Source organism: Podarcis cretensis, assembly GCF_951804945.1.
Source record: "Podarcis cretensis genome assembly, chromosome: 6".
NCBI classification, from domain to species: Eukaryota; Metazoa; Chordata; class Lepidosauria; order Squamata; family Lacertidae; genus Podarcis; species Podarcis cretensis.
Genome location: NC_137175.1, coordinates 20,138,517 through 20,165,195, shown reverse-complemented (window position 1 = coordinate 20,165,195; position 26,679 = coordinate 20,138,517). Strand labels below are relative to the sequence as shown.

At 43.3% G+C, this 26,679-nt stretch overlaps 1 long non-coding RNA gene across 1 annotated transcript; it reads left to right on the top strand.

Moving 5' to 3' along the window:
* On the top strand, window positions 1-23,401 carry LOC307218114. The gene is made up of 3 exons (XR_013839785.1): window positions 1-72; window positions 18,058-18,230; window positions 23,302-23,401. It is a non-coding gene; the product is annotated as an uncharacterized lncRNA (long non-coding RNA).
* The last annotated feature ends 3,278 nt before the right edge of the window (window positions 23,402-26,679 follow it).

Sequence of the window (26,679 nt, the reverse complement as noted above, 5' to 3'; positions counted from 1 at the left end):
CAGAAGGCAGCGAGGATGAAAGGGAAAGGAAAGAGGGCTCTAAGAGAGCGGAGACTGGCAGACAAACAGAAGGTAAAAGTATCAAATGCAGGCAGTTCAGTTCTGGCTCCCCCCACCCTCCTCTTTCCCTGCCACATCTCACAGAACCGCTGCTTTCGGCTGTTAAAGCTGTAAGGACCGACTTTCCCTTTGCTCTGCCTTCACATAGAGATGCTGAAATACGAAGAAGGCCTTGCAAAGGTCAAGGGAAGTGGATGGATGCTGAGATTGTGAGCCGATTTTGCTTCAGAGGTCCTGGGACGGGGAGGCACAGAAGAGGCAAGAGCAGGTGTAATGATGGGGCTGCAGTGAGGCTCAGTTGGCTCTAAGAGTTTGGATTTGATATCCCGCTTTATCACTATCCGAAGGAGTCTCAAAGCGGCTAACATTCTCCTTCCCCTTCCTCCCCCACAACAAACACTCTGTGAGGTGAGTGGGGCTGAGAGACTTCAGAGAAGTGTAACTGGCCCAAGGTCACCCAGCAGCTGCATGTGGAGGAGCGGAGACGCGAACCCGGTTCCCCAGATTTCGAGTCTATCACTCTTAACCACTACACCACACTGGCTCTCTAAGAGTATCTGCAGCGTAAATCCCTCTAAATGTGGACTGCAGGTTTCCTTTGGAGTCTCCAGACTCATTGGAGGTTCCTAAAAGGAGGGTAGAGGAGCATCTGTCATGGATGCTATAGCTGTGATTCCTACATTTCGGGGGGTTCGACTAGATGAACCTCGGGGTCCTTTCCAACTCTACAATTCTATGATTCTGTGAAAATTCTGGACTTTTTTTTTTGTTTGTTAACTGGTCCTTATTTTGAGTCACACGCTGCTGGTATTGCAACTTCTTAATTGTGATGGCTGTCAACCTGGAAGACTTTAAAAGAGGACTTGGTAAATTAAATGACAGATATCTATGGCTACTGGTTATAGATGCCAGTATTCAGTATCAGAGGCAGCATACCTTTGAATGCCAGTTGCTGGAGATCATGAAAAGTGTTGTCCTCATGTCTTCTTCTGGGCTTCACCATCTTCTGAGCTTCACCATCATGTTGGCCACTGTGAGAACAGCATGCTAGACATTAGATGGATCTTTGATCTGATCCAGCGGGACTACTATGTTTTTAAACCAAGAGGAAGAGCAGAAGAGCCGGCTGGATCAGGCCAGTGACTCATCCAGCATTCACGGTGGCCAACTAGATGCTGATTAGGAAACCCACAAAGCAGGAGGCGGGCACAAGAACACTGGCCCCCTGCCCTGCAGGTTCCATCAACTGGTATTCAGAAGCATTTCTCTTCAGAAGGGTAGGACCTCACAGTACAGTGGCACCTCAGGTTAAGAACTTAATTCATTCCGGAGGTTCGATCTTAACCTGAAACTGTTATTAACCTGAAGCACCACTTTAGCTAATGGGGCCTCCCGCTGCCACTGCAAAATTTCTGTTCTCATCCTGAAGCAAAGTTCTTAACCTGAGGTACTATTTCTGGGTTAGCAGAGTCTGTAACCTGAAGCGTATGTAACCCGAGGTACCACTGTAAAGATAATATATAAGGTTTGTTCTTTTAACAGTTTGGATATGCATTGTACTAAAAGGAAAATCAAAAGTTATAATTATGTGTCAAACATACCACATGATGCGGTACCAAACAGCTAAAAGATAGCGATAAGTGAATTACAATTCAGATTCTATAAACCAATGCTCAGGTGTGTGTGTGTGTGTGTGTGTGAGAGAGAGAGAGAGAGAGAGAGAGAGACATGGAAAAATACGGAGGCCGGTCACTTTTCCAGCAAATGTTCATTTGGAGCCAACTCACATGCAGAGCTCTAGTAATCCCTGTAACCTACAGGCCAAGAAACCAGCTGGCCAAACAAGAAAATAGACCCACCATCCTTTTAGCATTGGAGACACTATCTCCTGAGAAGTTCTTTTCTGCAAGTTTCATGGACGTAAATGAGAACTGTGTAACAGCACATAAGTGCTTTTGAGTAGGTTCTGTTCCTTTCAATGGAGTTTCATAGGAGCATTGAATTTTAGGGCTGGAGGTCATCTAGGCCAAGCTGGCTCTCAAAGGAAGAGGCTTGAAACAACAGCATCCTTGATAAATGACCACCCATCCTCTACTTGCGTAGGAGAACATCTTCCCAAATTGTACTCTGGGTTTCTTCTATTGGTTAAGATTTCTGTTTGCTCCTGGTAAGTAAGAAATTGTCTGTAACAAACTTTTGCAGAATCATACACTTTCCACAGTTATCTTTTCCATATACAACACAATGTATAGCGTAAGAATTGTGTTCATCTCCCCACTTTGTTCTCGCGAGTGCAAAACAGAATGCTTTGTCAGCACAGCTGACTATCTGGAGACAATCTGCGTTAAAATTTTAATTTGGCTTTTGGGAATTGGTATCCTGGAGTCTCCAAGCTTACGCTATTCATTTTTAATACTGTTATGTTTTTTTTTTAAAAAAAAAAATCAATAGAAATCTGAAATGTGTTTGATCTTTAATTGGTGGGTGAAAGCTGGGAAGGAAAAGAGGGAAATGACAGACCAGCATTGGGGACAATTAGTGGCGGGTGGAGGGCAGGGAAGCTGGAAATGCATTCGGGGATAAATCTGAGGCCCTGAAGTAAAAGTTCTGTTTTCATTTGGTGAGTGGAGGATTGCTTTTGAGGAGAGGGGCCTCAGTGGAAGCGCTCCTGATTTATACGTGCTGGTTTTTAAAGCTACAGTTCTTATGAGGGCTGGCTCCAGACATTTTATCGCTTTAGGCAAAACAGAAAATGCCCCTCTCCTTCTCCTCTTCCTCAACGCTGAAAGTGGCATAGTAGTAAAAGGAGCCTGAAGAGGAGCAGGTGGCGGCAGCCAGGCATGGCGGAGGCAGGTGCAGTGGCAGGTGGGCACAGAGGAGGTGGTTGTGGGGAGGGGGGAGGCCGGATTTGCCGCCTGAGGCAACTGCCTCGCAGGGGTGTAGTGCTGTTCACCAGCACTTTTGAATGTTTTTCAACACTGATTTAACTGTTTTTATTGAGAATGTTAATGTTTTATTTTATATTTTAATTATTTAATATTAAAATATTTATTTATTATTAAAATATTTTATATTTTTGTAAACCACTTATAGGTTTCCTTAAAATCAAGCGTGCGCACACACACATACACAAGCAACAAACAAACAAGAGATTGCTCTGCAGCAGACATGCAAGGAATGATAGGGCCAGCTCTACCATTAGGCAGAGTGAGGCGGCTGTCTCAAGCAGCAGGTGCTGTGGGCTGGGGACCAGCCGCAAGGTGTCTGAGGATAGAGCTGTGTATACCACACAACCTGCTCCATGTCCCCTAAAGGAGCCTGCTCCCCTCAGGTGTGTTGCCTTGTCACCATTGTGAACTGAGATTCAACTGCCAGTCCAACCAGCTTCTGCCAGGCCTGACCCAAAACATTCTGCTGCCTGTGGTGGAACAGCAAATTGCACACATATACACATATACAAACACACACATATACACACATATACACACACAACAGCAAAGCCCACAGCACCAAAAGCCAATCAGGTAACTTTGGTACTTGAAGTTGAACATTCCCATATGCCTCAACTCCCCTTGGAAAACTGGGACATCCCATTTTTTCATGTGAGAGCTTGGTGGCCATTTTGGGTACCATAATTCCACACCACCATGATCTCACACAAGTCATGTGACGCGTCTGGGACAGGAGTGCTTCCTGGTTTTTGGCAGGACATATTGAAGGGTATGCATACCAGCAGGCTTTTTGCTGCTTCTCTGGGAGTAAAACCACTGTGATAAACTAAATAACTGATGATTGCCAGCTTCTTCATGACTCTCTAAACTAGCTGCCTGAGGTGGTTGCCTCGCTCTTCCTAATGACAGGGACGGTCTTGGCTTCTGTATATGCAGTGAGAAGAGGCGCCATCTTGCCCTTCGCCTCAGACAGGAAAATGTTTAGGGCCAGCCCTGAGGGGCTCTGTATCCCTCACAACCAAGAGGTGACAAGCGAGTGGTGTTCTCCCCCTGCCCCAATACCTCAAAACTCCAATTATCTGTGTAGCTTCACAGATATACCGCTATGTATATAATCAGACAACATGGATTTGCACCACCAAGTCTGGTAGGACAGCCGTCTCCCTTTCCTGAATCCCCTCCATTCCCTTAACCCCTGTTTCCTGCTATCAGTTAATACAGGCCTGCGCCAGGAGGCAGACAGCCTGATCCCGGCAGACGAGACCTGCCTGGACCTCAGACGTCTAATCGCACTCTCCTTTGCCGGCTCTTTTGCCGTTCTGTTTACTGAGGCCCACGTTAAGAACATGTGAAACTCGGCATTGTCTGCAGGCCACCAGAGAGAACGGTTGCCAGTTTTCACAGCTGATTATGGCCTGCACTTGGAAGGTCTTGTTACAATGGCTCCTTGTTCCCACGTCCATCCCCCTCTTTTCTCTCCAAATCCCACTCCTGTGTCATATCCTCTGTGACCTCTTTGCGGTGACCTCATCTGGCTCCATAACTTCTGATGAAACCAAATGTCCAAAACCTTCCCCCACCCACCCCTGCTTTCGGGCAGTTTGGCCAAAACGCGGAGCTTCTCGCAAACCAGAGAGAAACTGGTGAGCTGAGTGTTGTTTCAAAAGCGCTGGGGGATTTGCCAGCCCTTCCAGAGCTTTTACCTGGGGCACACAAGTGAGGTTTTAGAGAAAAAGAAGTGGATTTGAAATCTTTCACAAGTAAACTCCTTTGCTTTTCCTGTCATAACTCAGGGGATATCTGTGAGGTACACTGGCAGCTTGAAAAAAATTAACGCTGTGGTAGCAGTCGCATTAGCAATAATAAGAATCACTTCAACCTATCATTTTGCATCTCCTTAATGTCATTAACCCATGCATCATCAGCTTTTCCCACAGGGCAAAGAATTGGTGACCAGAAGCACGTGTTAGAAGCAGAAGCCCTCTGCACATAGCTAAACTATGGTATTCATTGCCACAAGATGTCCTGGTAGGGATGACCACCAACCTGGGCAACTTTAAAAGGGGGTTAAGCAAATTCATGGAGGATAAGGCTATCAGTTGTTACTAGTAGTCATGATGGCTATATTGTGGAGGAGGACACACTGGAGCTGACCGTGTGTTTGCAGCTGTTTCACTACCATTTAATTTGCGTTGTCCACATGATATTACCTTCAAACAACATCAGCCTCCATGCTTTCCCCCTATAAATTTGGGTTTACCCATCATGGGGATAATCCGATAGGTTGGAGGAAACATTTGTAATATGGAGTTGGCCTGCCGGTGGGCCTGGTGTCTGAAGACAGCTCCTTGGGGATCCCGCCTTCTTCCATTCTGTCAACATGACCAAGCCAGCGTAGATGCCGCTGAGACATGCTGGGAATCTAGGTTGGTAAATTGTACTGGGTTTGTACTAATCCCTGAGGGTGAAATCTAGAGAACTACATGGCTTCTTTTTGTGTACGGGGGTCTTACCTTGCTGACCTCTTGCGCCCCTCTGACAGTGGTCATAGTTCAGTGGTAGAACATCTGTTTTGAAGAGGCCGCAGGTTCAATTCCCAGCATTTCCAAATAGGTATATGGAGAAACCCTGTCCAAAATCCTGGAAAACTGTTGCCAGTCAGTGTGAGCAGTGCTGAGCTAGATGGACCAATGGTCTTACTCAGTATACTAAGGCAGCTTCCCATGCTCCCTGAGAACCACTACAGAATATTAGAAGACCCTTCTGGGTGGGAGGGGGTTGAAGCAGGGGGTGGGGAAGGGAATCAGCATGTGTTTTCACTTTGCACATGGGACTGTTTGGATCTTGCTCACATTTGACAGCAGGAAACTTCCTTATAGGTAACACTTCTAAGTGCAAAATAAAAAGCAAAGTTCATAATAATGACCCACGTGATCCAATTCAACCACTCAAAAATATCATCGCATACAGAAAACCCATTCGTTATCTATGATATTTTTGGTAAACATGCCAGTTTTGATGGAACTGTTTGTACTACTTCCCAAAGGAAAAATCCTTGCAGTTTCTAGCAGATCCACCACTAGTAGTGCAATATTATACATGTGTACTGAAAAATAAATCCCGATGGGGCTTACTCCCAGATAGGTATTTATAGGATTAAAGCCTAAACCATGTAACATTTTAGGTGCAGGCAGCAGAATCCTATACACACTTACTCAGAAGTAAGTCTCGCTGTGTTCAGGGAAACTTCCTCCCATATAAGTACAGTGGTACCTCAGGTTACATACGCTTCAGGTTACAGACTCCGCTAACCCAGAAATAGTACCTCGGGTTAAGAACTTTGCTTCACAATGAGAACAGAAATTGTGCTCCGGCGGCGCGGCAGCAGCAGGAGGCCCCATTAGCTAAAGTGGTGCTTCAGGTTAAGAACAGTTTCAGGTTAAGAACAGACCTCCGGAATGAATTAAGTACTTAACCCGAGGTACCACTGTATTCATAAAATTGCAGCTCCAGAAACTAAGTAGATGTATCAGTGGACCTAATGGTAACTCTGCATCTACATATCATTTCAATTTACCATTCTCCCAAAATCTGAGTAATCACATGTGGAAAAAGTTCAGCCCTGTCATGAATGGCAAAACAATGTTTATTGCAATCATGTGTTTTTCTTTTTCTTCACTGTTTCGATTCTTTGCTCATTTAACTAGCTGGATGGGATTCGCACAACGTTTTTTCTTTTTCTTTTTTGGAAGTGTGAGGAATGAATAAAGGGATTGAAAATGAAAGAGCAACTATCCAATGATTCCATTGTCTGAATCTATGGTGAACACACATTTGGAATAATGTGTGGGAATTTTGGATCATCCTATCTACGTAAAATAGAAAACAAAAATGTTTTAGAGTCACAGAGCAAGGCCAAAAAGACAGCGAGAGAGTTGGGTGAATCTTCCCCCTTTTTTTGCTTTCAGTTTAGAAAAATGAAGGCTTAAGGAGACATGATAAGAGTTTCATATAATTCTGAAATATGCAGAGAGACTTGATTATATTCTGTTTCCCTGGGAGATATGAACGGGGTGGCATCAACCAACATGGACAAGTCTCAAAGCCAAAATGTGACAAAAGATGGCAGACTACCTGAAACCTTTTTTGAACTGACTGATAATATGGACTTGACTGACATTTGGAGGACAAAGAACCCCCTGGGAAGAGAGGGAACATTCTTTTCTGAAGCCCAACTGACATGGACAAGAATCGACCAAATGTGGATAACTAGAGGTCTGGCACCTAAGACGAGACAGGTGGAAATCTGCCCAAAGACCTGCTCCGACCATAACGCTGTAAAGATGGACATGAGACTAATCCCAACCGGTTCCTTTAGATGGAAGATGAATGACAATTTGTTTAGAGACCAGGAGATCATCAAAAAGGCCCAAAAAGCTTTGAAGGACTATTTTGAGATAAATTTGAACACCACTGTGGAAAAAAGAATCATCTGGGATGCAAGTAAGGCGGTTATGAGGGGGTTTCTGATACAACAGAACGCTGCAAAGAAAAGAGCACAAAATGAGAAAAAAGATAAGATTTTGGAGAAAATTAAAGAATGTGAGAAGAAGTTAAGATTGAAACCGAAGTCAAAGGAGATTTTGAAAGAAATTAAATTTCACCAAGCACAATACTCCAAATTGATAAATCAGGAAGTGGAGTGGAAAGTCAAGTTAATGAAACAAAGATCATTCGACTCGGCAAATAAATGTGGAAAACTGCTAGCATGGCAGTTGAAAAAGAGACAAAAATTAAACACAATCACTAATCTAGAGATTGAAGGAAGAAATATTCAGAACCCTGTGGAGATTAGGAAGTGCTTCCAGAGATACTTCAAACAACTATATACTCAAGGGCCACAAAATGAGGTTGAGATAGAACAATTTCTGATAAAGAATGGATTACCAATGTTGTCTCAAGAAAACAGATCAATCCTGAATTGTAAAATAACTCGACAAGAGATTGAAGTTGCCATTCAGAACATGCAATTGGGCAAATCTCCAGGGCCTGATGGGCTTACCTCCAAATATTATAAGATATTGAAAGACTACTTGATACATCCACTAATGGAGGTTTGCAATGAGATTATGGAGGGGGGAAAAGCACCGGAAACGTGGAAAGAAGCTTTCATCACATTGATACCTAAATCTGAATTGGAAAAGACACAACTTAAGAACTACCGCCCCATTTCCCTTCTAAATGTGGATTACAAAATCTTTGCAGACATTTTAGCAAACAGATTTAAAAAGGTTTTAAGCGAAGTGATCCATAAAGAATAGGCAGGCTTTCTCCCAGGAAGACATTTGTTTGCTAACACAAGGAACATTATTGATATCTTGGAACTTTTGCAAACAAATATTAATACAAGAGCAGTATTAATATTTATAGATGTGGAGAAGGCCTTTGACAACGTTTCTTGGAAGTTTATGAAGAAAAACTTGGAAGGGATGGGAGTGGGACGGGGATTTGAAAATGGGATAGATGCAATCTATTCAGAACAAAAGGCTAAATTGATAGTTAATAATGTGGTGACAGAAGAGTTTAAAATTGAAAAAGGAACACGACAAGGTTGCCCTATTTCCCCTCTGTTATTTATCTCGGTCCTGGAAGTGCTCTTGAATATGATTAGAGGGGACCGGTTGGTGGAAGGAATTCAGGTCAGTACAAACTTAAGGCTTTTGCAGATGACCTAGTTTTGACCCTACAGGAGCCAGAATCTAGTACGAAAAGGGCTTTACAAACTGATTCAAGAGTTTGGTCGGGTGGCGGGATTTAAACTAAATAAACAAAAAACTAAGGTATTGGGGGGGAAATTGACAGCTTCAGAGTCAGAAAGATTTCAGAAAGAGACAGAGTTAAACGTGGTTAAAAAAGTAAAATATCTAGGGGTGAACATAACAGCAAAGAATCTGAATTTATTTAAGGACAATTATGAAAAGTGTTGGTCAGAAATTAAGAGGGATTTAGAAAGTTGGTCAAGACTGAAACTTTCCTTGTTGGGCCAAATTGCTGCTATAAAAATGAACGTATTGCCAAGGATGTTGTTTCTTTTTCAGACTTTACAGATTGTGGATAAAATGGAGTGTTTCGGGAGGTGGCAAAGAGATATCTCTAAATTTGTCTGGCAGGGCAAAAAGCCCAGAATTAAGTTTAAAATATTAACTGATGCTAAAGAAAGAGGGGGGTTTGCCCTGCCAGACTTAAGGTTGTATTATGAATCAGCAGCTTTTTGCTGGTTGAAAGATTGGCTGCTTCTTGAAAACACTGATGTTTTAGACTTGGAAGGATTTAACAATGCTTTTGGATGGCATGCGTATCTGTGGTATGACAAGGTTAAGATTCACAAGAATTTCAAGAACCATATTGTAAGGAAAGCAGTGTTTAATGTCTGGATAAAATATAAAGACTTATTAGAAAACAAGACCCCAAGGTGGTTATCACCTATGGAAGCTAAGGCTGTGAAAAGACCCAATATGGAGGTCAAATGGCCGAAATATTGGGAAATATTAGAAAGAGATGGAGACAATTGGAGATTGCAGAGTATGGAGAAACTCAAAGATAAAGTGCGAGACTGGTTACATTATGCTCAGATTAAAGAGGCTTTTAAATTGGATAAAAAGTTAGGATTCCAAGTGGAAAAATCGAAATTGGAAACAGAACTGTTAGAACCTAAGACTAAATTACTTTCAAGAATGTATAACTTGCTGCTGAGGTGGAATACACAGGATGAAACGGTTAAATCAGCTATGATAAAATGGGCACAGGACATTGGGTATAATATTATGTTTGCTGACTGGGAAAAGTTATGGACTACCGGTATGAAGTTTACGGCATGTAATGCCTTGAAAGAAAATATTATGAAAATGATATATAGGTGGTACATGACCCCAGTCAAGCTAGCCAAAATATATCACCTGCCAGATAACAAGTGTTGGAAATGTAAGGAAACTGAAGGAACATTCTTTCACCTCTGGTGGACTTGCCCTAGGGTTAAGGCCTTCTGGGAAATGATATATAATGAGCTGAAAAAGGTATTTAAGTATACCTTTCCTAAGAAACCAGAGGCCTTCCTTTTGGGCATTGTTGGCCAGAGGGTGTTAAAGAAGGACCAAACATTATTTATGTATGCAACAACAGCAGCAAGGATATTTGTCGCTAAACATTGGAAAACTCAAGATTTGCCCACGCTGGAAGAATGGCAGATGCAATTGATGGACTACATGGAGTTAGCAGAAATGACCGGCAGAATCCGAGACCTGGGAGAAGAAGCAGTGGAGGAGGATTGGAAGAAATTTAAGGATTATCTTCAAAAACACTGTAAATTATATGAGTGTTAAGAAGGATGAGAGATTTGAAAACAACAGGGCACCATAAAGTTAGCTGAAAAGAATATGAGAATGAGTGAATTTCATGAGAAAGATAAATTTTAAATGATTATCATGTTAAAACTAGGTATTCAGGATTTTGACAAAAATATTCAAAGTTATGGATAAAATATTGGAATTCTGTACAAGAAGAATGAAAATAAGGTGATATGTTGCTGGCTAAAGTTTTATTAACTTGGAAAGTAGGAGCGAGAGACGTGAGGAAGTCCAAAAGGGAAAAAATGAAGAAAAGATGGTTATTACAAGATGTATAACTTTATATCTGCTTTATTCTTTGTTTGTTCTTTGTTTATTCTGTCTTTTTTTCTTTATTGTATTAACAAAATTCTTAATAAAAAATTTATTAAAAAAAAAAAAGATTATATTCTGTTTCCCACCAAATGCTGCAACCAAAATTCAACTGATGAAACCAACTGGCAAGAGGCTTTGCATAAAGGAAAGGAACTGCTTCACCCAGGTATAATTAACTGAAGGAATGTGTTGCCACAGGATGTTGGGACGGCCACTAGCATAGATGGCTATTTGAAGAGGATTGGCAGTGAGTGAGTGGGTGGGTAGCAGTCATGCATCTAGCACGTTTAAAAGTCACAAGAACATAGCCAAACATGAGAACTCTAAGAAAATAGGTTTGGCTCAGCTGAGTGTCGTCTCCTCCTCCTCCTCCTCCATTTAACGCCAAGGGTGTTTTCATTTGCTGATGTCTTCAAAGCACTTTGTGAGTCCAGACCAACTAACATGCTCCCAATGGGAATGGTGGGTAGAAAAACATGAAGCCTGGAAGGGAAGATGGAAGGGAAAAGTTACATAGGGACAGACATCAGACACTGGGGACAGAGCTTCCTCCCTCTGAGCAGTAAAAGGGAAAAATAATATGCCCTTCTGCATATGGCGGCAGCATAGGGTGGTCACTTTGCCATCTCCCAAAAGAAGAGGAACAGAAGAGGGCACAACAAAATAAAAGAAAAAAACAGATATGGATGAAATTTACAGATGCTAATTTATGTACGGATGCAAATTTGGAAATAATTGCTATAATTTAAGTAGACAGACAATACATCTCACTATAATAGAAAAGATTGTTTACTGTTGGTAAGATGGTTAATTCTAAGAAGGGAAGTCAGGAGAGGCCTTGGAAATGCCCTTCAGGAGTTAGCACCCGGGTGGCAGACTGAACATGCATGCAGATCACTTTGCCACAGTCTTGCCAAGTACGGTGAGATGAATTGTGCTATCTGCATTATATTAGCGTTGCCCTATTGCAAAAGTGAAAATCCAGACACAAAAGTTGTTGAGTTGTTTGGGGTTTTTTTTGCAAAGTTGTTGAGGTTTTATGGTGTTGTTTTTTTAGTTTTTGCAAAATCTAAAAAAAAGAAGTTATTGAGCTATTTTTAAACAAGTTTGCAGGACTTATGGCGCAACCCTACATTATATGTGTATTTCTTAATTTTGGTTTTTAGATATAAATACAAGTCCCCTTTTATGGTGACTTGTTCAGTAACTGTCGTACGTGGGCTTATTTGAAATATTACTGACCAAATTCACATATAAAGCTGCATTACATAGTCAAACTATTGATGCTTCTCACCCACTGTTGTCTATTCTAGCGTTTTACAGTCTAGCATCCCTGCATGTTGTTGAACTAAAACTCCCATCCTCCCTGACCATTGGCTAAGCTGGCTGGGGTTGATGGGAGCTGTAGTCCTATACAATCCAGCTTAATGATGTAACATTGGAAAGTGTTGATCACTTCTCCTGCCTTGGCAGTTATCTTACCACAAGGGCCAACATTGATGCAGAGATCCAGCACTGCTTGAACTCTGCGAGTGCAGCTTTCCCCCAATTGAAGTACAGAGTGTTTGAGGACTGGGACATTCACAGGGAAACCACAATGCTTGTTTACAGAGCTATTGTACTACCAAACTTACTGTATGCTCGTGAAACACAGACTACATAAAAACACCATCTCCAACTCCTTGAAAGATTCTGCCAATGGTATCTCTGAAAATTTTTTACACATTACTTGGGAAGACAGACAAACTAATGTCAGTGTACTGGAAGAAGCAAAGATCACCAGTGTTGAAGCAATGATTCTTCAACAACAACTTTGTTGGACTGGTCATGTTGTTTGGATGCCTGATTATCGTCTTCCAGAGCAACTACTCTATTCCAAACTTAAAAACGGAAAGCGTAATGCTGGTGGTCAATAAAAGAGGTTTAAAGACTTTCTCAAGGCAAATCTAAAAAATGTAGTGTAAACACTGGGCTGCAAGTGCTCCAATTGTAGAACAGTCTTTACCAAAGGTGTCATGGACTTTGAAGATGCTCAAACTCAGGATGAAAGGGAGAAATGTGCTAAGAGGAAGGTACATTTGGCAAACCCTCACTGTGATCAACTCCTGCCCAGAAACCTATATCCCCACTGTAGAAGGACGTATGGATCCAGAATTGGCCTCCACAGTCACTTACAGATGCACTGTTAAGACAGTGTTCATGGAAGACAATCTTGCTCAGCTACGCCAAAGAAGAAGAAGTCCTATACCACCTGGAAACTCACATCTGAAGAACACTGGCCTCTTTCCCACTGGTGAGCCAAAAGAAGACTAGTTAACTGAGGTCATTCCTTGAATCTTTTGTGAATCATATCCATAAAGGAACTGAGCGACCGGCTATCAGTACAGGAATAGTGCCACATGGAGCAAGCTCTCCTGGTGAGCTGTGCTGGAATTCATCAGCTGACAGGAGCCAGATAACAGATGGTGTGGCTGAGCCTCTGTATTTTGACAAAAGATCCCTTGTTTTCAAGGTTTAATATTTTGCATGTCACTCTGGATGGAGAAATTCATTGGAGACTGTGCTTACATACGTGGCTTTTGTTAAGGCAGACTTCATATTTTTCCTAATTTCATTAGTAAGCAAGTTAAAATATGATGTCTAGGTAAGAGTCCTGTTCTTCTGTGCTTTGTTTCACTGCAAGCGTTCAGGTGGTGGTGGAGGAAATCTACAGTTTATTGCCACACATCTTTAAAGCACTGGTAGGCAGCTGGCTGGTCAGTGTGCCAGTTTAGAGTAGAGCACAAGGCAATAGAACAAGGGGGTGGAATCAGGAAAAGGACTGACATTACAGTGTTCTCTTTTTATTTTATGAACAGCAAAAATACTGGTCTCTTTCCCCCACCACAAAAGGAAGGACACACAAACACACACACACACACACACACACACACAGAGAGAGAGAGAGAGAGAGAGAGAGAGAGAGAGAGAGATGGAATTAACATTTTCATGGAATAGAATCATAGAATTGTAGAGTTGGTCATCCAGCCCAACCCCTTGCAAAACAGGAATATTTTGCCCAACTTGGGGCTCAAACCCACAACCTTGAGATTAAGAGTCTCATGCTCTACCAACTGAGCCATACGCTCTTATATCATTCATAGGAACAGCCTGCAGCTCAGGGGTAGAAAACAGGTTTATATGCAAGAGGTTCCAAGTTCTGCCTCTGGTGTCTCCAACTGGAACTGAGAAAGACCCACAGCTGAAACTCTGGAGAGCCACTACTACATCAGCCTTCGCCAAGTTGGCTTCCAACAAATAATCCTGGGAACTGTAGTTTACCACCCCCCCCACCGAGCTACAATTGGCCAGCACCCTAGTACAGGTTCCCAGGATTCTTTGGGGAGGGGAAGTCATGTGCTTTAATTGTGCTTCAAATGTATGGTGTGTGGGCAGCCACTGTCACTCTAGCAGAGGAGCATTTACCTGAGCAAACATTAGGAAGGCTGCTGCCCTCATTCCGCAGCAATGCCCCACAATTTGGGGTATCCTTGACCAAATGGAAATTTAATTGTTGGTGTTTCGGGAGTGTGTTCTCATCCTCTCCAGAACTAAAATATGCAGTGTCTAATAAGAAAGAAGGGCCATGGGTGGCGCTGTGGGTTAAACCACAGAGCCTAGGACTTGCTGATCAGAAGGTCGGCGGTTCGAATCCCCGCGCTGGGGTGAGCTCCCGTTGCTCGGTCCCTGCTCCTGCCAACCTAGTAGTTCAAAAGCACATCAAAGTGCAAGTAGATAAATAGGTACTACTCTGGTGGGAAGGTAAACGGTGTTTCCGTGCGCTGCTCTGGTTCACCAGAAGTGGCTTAGTCCTGCTGGCCACATGACCCGGAAGCTGTACGCTGGCTCCCTCGGCCAATAAAGCGAGATGAGCGCCGCAACCTCAGAGTCGGTCATGACTGGACCTAATGGTCAGGGGTCCCTTTACCGAAATAAAGAAAGAAAGAAAGAAAGAAAGAAAGAAAGAAAGAAAGAAAGAAAGAAAGAAAGAAGGAAAAGCACAAGTTAAACTCTTCAGCAAGGCCATTGTTCCTTCTCCAAGGAAGAAGGCATGAAGGCAGTTGTGTTGCTGTCTAGGGCCTGGTGCAAATGTAAGTTAGCTTGGTAAGTGTGTGGGAAAATTTCCTTGTACTGATGGGAAATCTGAAGGCATACATTGCTGAATGGGTGTAAGAGTTGGAACATAGCAATATAAGCTGCTGCAAGAGTCAGCATGAGCTAATGTCTGCTGAGAGAGAGGCAGCCTAAAGAGCATTAAGTAGGTGTTGAAAAAGAAGCAGATTCCCACCTCCCCAAGGTGCTATGTGGTCCTGGTTTGATTGATAACTGCGGTTCAAGCTTCTCTCCCTTGGGGGGGGGGGTCACCCGTCCTTCTCAGGCTTCCCTCTCAGTGGTCCTTTTCAGAAACCCTTTGAGTGACAGGGAATGTGTCAATTTGAAACAAGTTATCTGATGCACAGAAAACTGCGGAACATTGCCATGTGCCAACAGCATTCCCAGACAGGGCAGGTGAGATGGCCAAAATTTCCTCCCGGCTCTTTCACACCCACAGAGACAACAATGAGGAATGGAGTTTCCAGGCTGCTGGCCATTTGGTAGGGGAAATGATGAATTCACAACAGCTTGTTTGTAGGGCTACCACATTTAATCAATAGATGAACCAACCAAAGCTTAACTGATGAATCTGGCAGAGCAATTTAAGAGCACACTTGGGGTTGTTTGTTCTTTGTTTTATTGATGCTATTTAGGTTCCAGTGTGTTACTGGAATAAAAGTATTAAGTTAGCTTTCCCTTCGAAGAATAAGCAATAACTTTTTGTTTAGCAAGTCGGAAGCAACCAATCACACACATCTTTCAATCTGTCCAAACAGGAATTGGTGTTGGGGCTTTGGCACTGTAAATTAATGGGAAGAGAATCAAATGTTTAATCAGTTAACTAGTTAAAATGAGCATGGATCAGTTAAAAATTCTGCAACTGGTGGACAGCCCTACAGGTTTGCTTCACAAGAATAAACCATTAAAGCATTTTTTTAAAAAAATAAGAAGAGATAAGTCACTTAAAAAGAAAGGGAGGAAGACATATAGCCTCCTCATTAGAGACAGGACTTGTTGGCTATCTTACCTACCATGTCTGGGAATGCCATATCTATCAATAGAACGAAGCAGTAAAGCAAAATTTATTTTTCAAAATTGTCTCATTTTCTCAGCCCCTATTTATTTATCTTTTCCAGAATTTATTACAATGCAAGCCTACGCACGTCTAGTCTACTCAGAAGCAAGTCCCACTGAGTTCAGTGGGGCTCATTCTCAAGTAAATGGAAACAGGATTGTAGCCTTAGACACATTTTTGTAAAGAGTATTTTAATGCACATTTTACCCCAGTATGTACAGTTTTGTACACGTTACTTGACTGGAAAACCATAGGGCAAAATTCAGAGAAGTGTAAATTTTGAAGGATGGCTGCGTTTCAGTTCTCAGATGGTTTAGGAAAGTGCAGAATACTTAGGTTCACCCTTAAAGGCCAACTGAATTGACTTTATCCCCCCGTCCCTACTCAGTGGGCATCATCAGGAAGGCTGTTCTACAAACTGGAAGGCACAGCCTTGGTTACACTTTGCACCTGCAGAGTGAGGCTTCACCTGAAGACATTAAGGTGAAGACATTAATGCTACATTAAAACAAGGTGGAGGAACACGTGAGCCTCCTGATACTGTTGGACTCCAACTCCCATCATCCTTGCGACCACTGGCCATGGTGACTAGAGCAGATAGAAGTTGGGCTCCAATGGCATCTGGAGGGTCACAGTTTCTCTACTCCTGTTGTATAGCCGGCTTCCCCAGCCTCATGTTCTTCAAATGCTCTGGACTACAATTCCCATCACTCAGTGCTGGCTGGGGCTGTTTTAGTTTGAAGTCCAAAACATCTGGACAGCATGGTTGCCATGTTGGGGAAAGTTGCTACATGCACTTTTGTTGTTGTTGTTTAGTCGTTTAGTCATGTCTGACTCTTCATGACCCCATGGACCAGAGCACGCCAGGCACTCCTGTCTTCCACTGCCTCCCGCAGTTTGGTCAAACTCATGCTGGTAGCTTCAAGAACACTGTCCAACCATCTCATCCTCTGTCGTCCCCTTCTCCTTGTGCCCTCCATCTTTCCCAACATCAGAGTCTTTTCCAGGGAGTCTTCTTTTCTCATGAGGTGGCCAAAGTATTGGAGCCTCAGCTTCAGGATCTGTCCTTCCAGTGAGCACTCAGGGCTGATTTCCTTCAGAATGGATAGGTTTGATCTTCTTGCAGTCCATGGGACTCTCAAGAGTCTCCTCCAGCACCATAATTCAAAAGCATCAATTCTTCGGCGATCAGCCTTCTTTATAGTCCAGCTCTCACTTCCATACATTACTACTGGAAAACCATAGCTTTAACTATACAGACCTTCGTCGGCAGACATGCACTTTTAGCCGGGAGTAAACCTCACTGGGACTTACATCTGAATAGACTCCACTGGGATTGTGCTGTAAGGCTGCAATTCTATGCCTACCTATCTGGGAGAAAGCATTATTTAACACAGCAGGACTTTTTCTATGTACACATGAATAGAATCAAGTTTAAAGGCACAGGGGAAATATTTCCCAATATATTCTGGGCCTGTGCTGCTGCTAGACAATGTGTACGTATGACTGAATGAAGAACCCCATTGAATATATTTAGGACAAGAAGATGCTATACCTATTTAAATTTGTTAAGCCATTTCAGTGTGGGCAATATTAGCGAGCAAAAGGTTAATTCTTCAGCACTGGAAAGCTACAAATGTATCTACTGCTATAAACTTGTTCAGGTTACTCAATAGCTAGACTCATCTGACCAAAGAGCCTTACTCCCATGAAAATGTGCATAGCATCACAATTTAATCAGTGCACCAGGAAGGACTTAGGCACAAGAGAAAAGGGAAGGTCTTTTATGGTTTGAGGATGTATGGTGCAAGCACCTTGATGAAGCTAAGCGGGTTCAGAACTGCACGAGAAGCCTACCTGGGGGAACTTATTTATGGTGCCCTGAGTTCCACGACAGGAGGAGAAAGGATATAAATATACTTAATAAAGGACATGTAGCAGAAGAAATAGGGGTGAGAAATTTATCTCCACCTGCCATAAAGTGATAGCGCCTTTTGGAAAATCGCAGCGACGTGAGAAAATTATAAAGAAGGAACTTAAATCACCGCCGTGAAATATTCATTCTTCTGTCCCCCCCCCCCCCAAATTTATTATCACTTTTGCATTCTATCTTTCCTAGGGTGGCCAAGTGCCCTACTTCACACAGGAAGTTGTGCTTTTTGAAGAGCTGCCTGGTCCACAGACAGAGGACCCCAAGGAGGGAGAGCAGGAGGGGCCTTCAAGTTGCCCATCAACAGTTCACACCTGGGTAGCAGACCAAGCTGTCTCCTGGTCACAGTCTTTCCTGCTATGGTGAGATGCCTTGCATTTCCATTGTAATTCTAGCCACTGGGCTTTTTTTCAACTAAGGTTTATTCAGACCCACTGCTATGAATGGAGCTAAGTTAATCATACCTACTAATTTCAGTGGGCCTACTCTGAGTAGGACTAATACTAGATAGAACTGATAAATTTGCATCTATACATAGGACTTTGCCTATGCAAACAATGTGCAAGTCTGTCCTCTCTTTCTTTAGTGTTGCATAAGTGGCCGCTCTGATCTTTCATCCAAAACATTCAGGGTGCCTTATCTTCTTTTGTCTTCATAATAGCCTAATAATGTCTGCAAGACTGAAAGAGAGACAGCATCCTCCTGACTGCTCTGTTCCTTTCTGTGGGATTTTATTTAAGGCAGTGGTGGGGAACTTGAGATGCAGGGACTGAATGCAACTCTCCAAGGCCCTCAGGAATCTACCCATTTGGCCCCCAGGAATCTATCTACCCAGGGGTCACACCCCAACCAGTCCTAATCCATGCCGTCCTCCTCCTCAGCTGTCTGGAATGTGTCCTTGAACTGCGATAATTCTTGTTGATGGATGGGGGTGTCTGTGTAGAAAGTTCAAATGGTTGGCATGTGGTCTACTGTACAAAGATAAGAGTCACATCCAGGGCTGGCACAAGACGTTTAGGCACCTGAGGCAAACCACAAAAAAGAAGGGATGATGTAGATCTACATCAGGAACAAAGGGGAAATAAATATCTACATTGGGAACAAGAGGGGGAACCAAATCAGCCTTACCCAATGGTTCAAGTGGGAATCAAAGGCCCTCACAGGAGCCGGGGGGGGGGGAATTGGTCCACTCTGAATCACACTAGGCAGAGCTCAAGAGACCCTAGAGCAGCAGTTCTCAACCTGTGGGTCCCCAGATGTTGTTGGTCTACAACTCCCATCATCCCTGACCACTGGTCATGCTGGCTAGGAATGATGGGAGTTGTAGTCCAACAACATCTGGGGACCCTCAGATTGAGAAACACTGCCCTAGAGGGTCCACCATTTCCTCCCTAGGGGTGGGAGGAGACCAGCAGCACCTTCTGTAGAGCATTCCTTGGAGGTTGGATCTGCAGCTCCTATGGATCCTGCTGCCTGAGGCAGTCACTTCATCTTGCCTCATGGGTGGGCCAGTCCCGGTCACATCTATTGCTCCGCATCCTTTTTTCCCTCTGATCCCTCCCCCCCCACTTCTGACACATGACCCCAGAAGGTTGCACACTTTGGAATGTGGCTCTCAGGATTTTTTAAAAAAAGGTTTGCCGCCCCTGCTTTAAAGCTGCTATCAGGCTGGCCCCACAGTTCTGAAATGAAGTAGTGGAAGGAGTGATGCTCAGGGCCAGAAGGGAAATTCTGTGTTTGCGGTGTGTTTTGATTGTGCAAAACCTCCGTAAAAAAATATATATATTAAATCAAATATAGCTGGATAGTGGTTTTCTTTCTTTTTCCTTTTTCTAGTTGAAAGAAACTGCTTTAAAACAGGCTGCCCTCCAACGTACATAATTACCTTGCTGGATCAGACCAATGTTTCATCCAGTCTAGCGTTCTCTGTCTCCCTGCCAAGTGCCTCTGGGAAGCTCACAAATAGGGCATGGCAATTGCCACGAGTGGCAGACAGAGGAACCATGTGCCAGAAATATTTGAGAAGAGACAACACGACACGCCTAATTAACAGTTTTTAAACTGTTCTTTTTTTTCCAGAGATCTGCCGTTTTTTCTTTTCATAGTATGGAAACGTATCCCAGTATCCCCTCCCCCCCATATATCCCTGGATTGCATTGCAGAGGAGTGGATACCAGCCACCAGTTGGTGTGCAGCGGTGGGGGCAGGGAGGGCGCTTGCAGTTAATGTTGGACTCCAGGTCCCATCTGCCCCAGTCAACTTGGCCAGTGGTCAGGGATGACAGCTGTAGTTCAATAACATATTATGGGCAACAGGTTCCCTCAGGCCCGGAGCCAGATGTGGCCCTCCAGGACACTTTATACAGTGGTACCTCTGGTTACGTACTTAATTCGTTCCGGAGGTCCGTTCTTAACCTGAAACTGTTCTTAACCTGAAGCACCACTTTAGCTAATGGGGCCTCCCGCTGCCTCCCCATGCGATTTCTGTTCTCATCCTGAAGCAAAGTTCTTAACCCAAGGTACTATTTCTGGGTTGGCGGAGTCTGTAACCTGAAGCGTATGTAACCTGAAGAGTATGTAACCCGAGGTACCACTGTATACCTCAATATTGTATATGCCTCAATACTCTTCCTCCAGGCCACACCACTTACTGTTTCACACTGCGAATATCTTTGCCTTGTCCTCCAGCTCTGATACTGCCTCTTACATAGAATCCCAAGGGTCATCTGCTGCTCTGTCCTCCTGTAATGCAGGAATCACAGCTGAAGAATCCCTGACAGATGGTTATACAGTGGTACCTCGGGTTACAGACACTTCAGGTTACAGACTCCGCTAACCCAGAAGTAGTACCTTGGGTTAAGAACTTTGCTTCAGGATGAGAACAAAAATCGTGCGGTGGCAGTGGGAGGCCCCATTAGCTAAAGTGGTACCTCATGTTAAGAACAGTTTCAGGTTAAGAACGGACCTCCAGAACGAATTAAGTTCTTAACCCGAGGTACCACTGTACATATTAAAGCTCCAATGAAAGAGAGTCCACCACCTTCTTCTTCTTTTTTTTAAGATATTTATTAAGATTTTATATAATAGAAACAACAAAAAGAAAAAGTACATCATAAAGAAACAGAAAAAAACACAATAAAAACATAAACAAGAGAAAATCCATTTTTTTAACTTATTATCTATATAACCTTCTTTCTTGACTTCCTCACATCTCCCTTCTTTGTGTTCCCCTTCACACAATCAAATTCAGCAAATTCTAACCCTCTTTCAAACCTCGTTTATAGTTATATATTTCAACCTATTATGTCTCCAATTTTCCTTCTCTTCTCATTCTCAAATTTTAACCATTTTTAATAACTTAAACCCTTGTGCCATTTTGTTTAAATTTGACATAATATTACTCTAATCTTTTCCCCCCTTTTCTTTTTAAGAATTTTTTCATACTCCTTTTGACTAGATCACTAATGCCATATTCTCTTTAAGCCCAACATCATTTTAACATTCAGACATTTTACAATGTTTCTGCAGGTAGTCTTTAAATTTCTTCCAGTCCTCTTCCACCGACTCTTCTCCCAGGTCTCGGATTCTGCCAGTCATTTCTGCCATCTCCATATAGTCTATCACTTGCATCTGCCATTCTTCCAGGGTGGGCAAATCTTATATCTTCCAATACTTTGCGATAAGTATTCTTGCTGCTGTTGTTGCATACGAGAGTCCACCACCTTCTGAGGTAGTCCGTTCCACTGTTGAACAGCTCTTCATAGTCAGAAAGTTCTTCCTAATGTTTAGTTGGAATCTCCTTTCTTTAACTATTTTTGATCCTGAATCTTACATTGCTGGGACCAGCTGGTGAAGGGCAGGTAATACATTTAACAACAACAACAACAACAACAACAACAACAACAACAACAACAACAACAACAACTCTACCTGGTAATGCTGGGGATTGAACCTGTGGCCTTTTCCATGTAGCACAAGCCGGGGTTGGTCAGATTGCATTCAGTAACACCAAGCCTCTGTGCAGGGATTGGCAGGGAGTGGGTGGGGCTGTGGTCTAAACCACTGAGCCTCTTGGGCTTGCTGATCGGAAGGTCAGTGGTTCAAATCCGCGCTACGGGATGAGCTCCCGTTGTTCTTTCCCAGCTTCTGCCAACCTAGCAGTTCGAAAACATACCAATGCAAGTAGATAAATAGGTACCACTGCGGCGGGAAGGTAAACGGCGTTTCCGTATGCTCTGGCTTCTATCACTGTGTTCCATTGCACCAGTAGCAGTTTAGTCGCACTGGCCACATGACCCGGAAAACTGTCTGTGGACAAATGCTGGCCCCCTCAGCCTGAAAGCAAGATGAGTGCTCCAACCCCATAGTCGCCTTTGACTGGACTTAACCATCCAGGGGTCCTTTACCTTTTTACCTCAGGGATTGGGGATGTGAACTGAATACAAGCTCTTTCCTCCCTCAGCACAGATGTACTGTATTCAACAAAACCTAGTGTAACACATTCATTTTGTGTAATTACCAGCTCAGTTCTATACAGAATCTTCTGTATGCATTTTCACATGGAAGTATTATGATGTGATATCTTAAGGTTTTGCTGCTCCATCTAACCAGAGACAACCTTTATGAAGGAGCTGAATGCAGGATTTAAAAATTTTATTTTAAAAGGAAGTGGGATGGAGGGTTGTGGCGAGGAATGGACCTGATTTAACATGCAGGCTGGGCACATCAAAAGCCATTTCTCAAGGCATTGTCACTTTATCTTGAATCTAGACGGATTGGTTGTCATTAAAAAAAGGAAACATTTTTCCGGGTTGAATACCTTGAAAAAGTTCTTTCCTCTGAGCACATTGAACACATTTCAGCTTTATCATGACAAAGCTTACTTCAGATATTGCAATACAGGCAAGCCTGTCTTTCTCATGATGGCTGCAGGACAGAAGTTTATTTTCTCTAGAAATTAAATCATGTCCAAACATGTTGTCAGGGAGCTGTTTGCCTAACTCTATTAAATACCCCTTTGTGGACACCTGATCATTATCATCAGAGTCAAGAGGCCATTCTGAACCAGTGGTTCAGTCCATAACTTCTACACCTTGTTGGCTAGCCCATGACTGGAAATAAACCCAGAATACATGCTGTTTCTTTTGTATCGTGGATCTTGTCCACACATGCCCATTTTAGGCAGATAAGTAAGTGACTTTGATAACACAGTCTCTGCCTATTGATTATGGTTGGGGATGTATTAGGCTCAAACATGTCCCTCTGAGCACACTGAACGCATTTCAGTTCACCATGGCAAAGCTTATTTCACATACGGGCAACTCCACATTTACGCATGATCTATTTAAGCCTTTGAGAGAAGTCATCCACAGATTTGGTCAGACGCATCACTTGCACATGGCTGGCACCCAGCTTTCTTTCTCTTTTTCGTCAGAAGCAGGTGAGGTTGTAGGTGCCCAGAATCAATGCTTTGAGATGGTAGGATGACAGCGAGCAAACCAAGACTCAGTCTGGATAGGATGGAATGAGTGGAGGTGAATGGTTTGTTCACTCGAATGAATGGGGTTGTAGAGGATCAGGTCCACAGGCTGAGCGTGTTTATTGTTCAAGTGTCATTAAAGGTTTAGAGTGGTATTCACCTAATGAACACCATCAGCAGAAGACTTATGCTTGGACTTCAGCTTGTGCAGTGGGGCTTCCCAGTCCTCCCCCCTCAAAAGGCCTAGGGGGTTGGGAGAACCCCCCCATAACAGTGTGCAGCAGGGAAGATTGTTCTGTCTGGCGGGATGAAATACGGAATGTATGTATTTTAGTACATCACTGAAGTCCAGCCTCAAACTTTAGGTGACATGCTAGCTGAAGCCATATCTTGAAAGAGAAGAGTGAATTGTGTCAGATGTTGGTTGGTAGGTAAGCTACAGCTGCTGAAATTCTCTCTTCTGCACCACTAGTAGAGGATCCTTGTCCCCTTTTGTAACTGGCCACCCTAAAGCATAGCAGAAAACAAGCAGACCAGGAAGAGGGAAACTTTGGCTGAACTACAACTGCCATCACCCCCCATCTAGAATGGCCAGTAGTCAAGGCTAGTGGAAACTCTAGTCCAATAACATCTGGAGGATCAAAGGTTCGCCACCCCTGAGTTGTGGTAGGAACCCATCCAAGTTAGATGACAAATAGTCTGGTCTCGCTGGTGGAACTAGGTTACATAAACCTCTGGAACAAAATGGGGGTGGATCCAGTGAAAATATATACAGTAGTATCATCTTTAGTGCCATATGAGTCTTGCAGGACCTTTGTAAGACAGAGAACAAGTATGGCAAAACAAAAATGTTATTAGCAAAGCAGTTGTGAGTTATCACTAAGTCCCAAAATATGTCCAGAAGAGACACTTCTGCAAGACATTGCTTGCATCTACCTGCCTGGTGATTAAGTAATCCTTGCATGCCTCCTGTCTCCTAAAGCTCATGCCAGACAGGTGTTCAGGTACAGGCCTCACCCTGCAGGCCTGTGCCTTTGAGTCCAGCAGGGTCAAAGGTTAGAATTAAGGAAATCTTGCCCTCTGTGTCATAACATCACCATCAGGCTTTGCTGTCCACTTCCTCCAAGGCCCTTGATAGATTTCAATCAGGGACAGCAGGTCCTCCAGAATTTGACAGAGGAAAACAGGGAAAGTTGCTTCAAAGTAAGTAAAGAAAGGGGTTCGTAACAAGATAAGCAAACTGTGACCTCTAGCAGCACGCAATGCTGAATAATTTTTTGAAATATTGGCTTACTATTATTAAAATATATTCACCACCTTTCTATACACAATGAGGTGTACAAGATTAAAAATATTAAAATCGAGCTTTCTGTGTGTATAATAATGAAACACACTGCAAAAACAGCAGCGTTTCTACCCACGCTGTAGCTGTCAAAAGCTTGACTTAAACAAAATGGTTTTCACCTGTAGCCTAAAACTAACAGATCCTTTAAACATGTATTTTATTGTCATTTGGTGATTTGATGGTGATCTATTGATTTTAGCATGGTTTTGTGAGCATATTGGAGCAGAGGATTTGTAATATGTGTTAACAGTAGATAACGCATAAAGATTTGTGGGGAGAAGGAAGGGAAAGCAAAGGGAGGGAAGGAAATTCTTTTTCGTTGTCACAAAACAGCTCCTTCAAGGCTATTGAAAGGTTTAAGCTGCAGTGCTGGGAGCAATTGGACTGCAAGGTTGAGCACATACAATGTGGGATGCTGTAGTGCCCTTCTGTGTAACCTCATTCACCAAATTAATATTATATAGCTCATCTTTCCTCCAAGGAGCTCAAGTTGGCATACATGATTCTCCTCCCTCTCCATTTTATCCTCACCACAATCCTGTGAGGTATGCTTGGCTGAGACATTGTGACTGGCCCAAGGTCAATAAGCAAGCTTCATGGCTGAGTGGGGATTTAAACCCTGGTCTCCCAGTTTGTATAGGGACACGGGTGGCGCTGTGGGTTAAACCAGAGCCTAGGACTTGTCGATCAGAAGGTCAGCGGTTCGAATCCCCGCGACAGGGTGAGCTCCCGTTGCTCGGTCCCAGCTCCTGCCAACCTAGCAGTTCAAAAGCACGTCCAAGTGCAAGTAGATAAATAGGTACCGCTCCGGCGGGAAGGTAAATGGCGCTTCTGTGCGCTGCTCTGGTTCACCAGAAGCGGCTTAGTCATGCTGGCCACATGACCCGGAAGCTGTACGCCGGCTCCCTCGGCCAGTAAAGCGAGATGAGCGCCGCAACCCCAGAGTCGGCCACGACTGGACCTAATGGTCAGGGATCCCTTTACCTTTACCTCCCAGTTTGTAGTCCAGTGATCTAACCACTACACCACACTGGCTCACCAAGTTTTAAAAAAACTACACTTCAGGAAAAATACAAATAGGAACACTTTGCCATCAGCAATAGCATTAGGATTGTACTCAGAGTTGAAACAGTTGTGAAGTGGTAGACCCATGGTCAGATCTCCAAATATTTTCATTCTTAGTTAAAAGCAGGATTTGGGAATGCAATTTTTTATCAGAATAGTAGTAGTACTGGGAGGGTGTGGTGCATGTGTAACCCTTTTTACCCGCTTCCATTTTTTAGATCTAAATTGTTCCCCAGTTGCTACGAGCCCCTCAGAAATTGAAAGTGTCTATCTGTATTGTGCCTGCATTTTCTTCCTTCTGTTAGAGACCTCATAGCAGTTTTGGGAAAGGTGAAATTTAGTTCCCTAAAACGGCACAGATGGGGTGGGGAAGAGACAAGCATTTATTTAGTGCCACGGCTCCAATAAAAATTTGGAGCCCCTCATGGCTGCCTTCAAAAAGTGAAGGTTGAGAGATTCAGATATCACCCTCACCACCTGTATATACACACACTATACCAGGGTTGAGCAACCTTTTTCAGCCGTGGGCTGGTCCACTGTCCCTCAGACCATGTGGAGGCTGGACTATATTTTGAAAACAAAAAATAAAATAAAAAATGAACAAATTCCTATGCCCCACAAATAACCCAGAGATGCATATTAAATAAAAGCACACATTCTACTCATGTAAAAACACCAGGCAGGCCCCACAAATAACCCAGAGAGGCATTTTAAATAAAAGGACACATTCTACTAATGTAAAAAGAGGCTGATTCCGGGAATGTCCGCGGGCCAGATGAGCAGGCGTTTGGGCTGCATCTGGCCCCCGGGCCTTATGTTGCCTACCCCTGCACTATACCTTTAAAGCACCTTCTTTCCTCTCAAAAGATTCTGGGTGCTGTAATTTGTGAAGGGATGCTGGGAATTTTAACTCTGTGATGGGT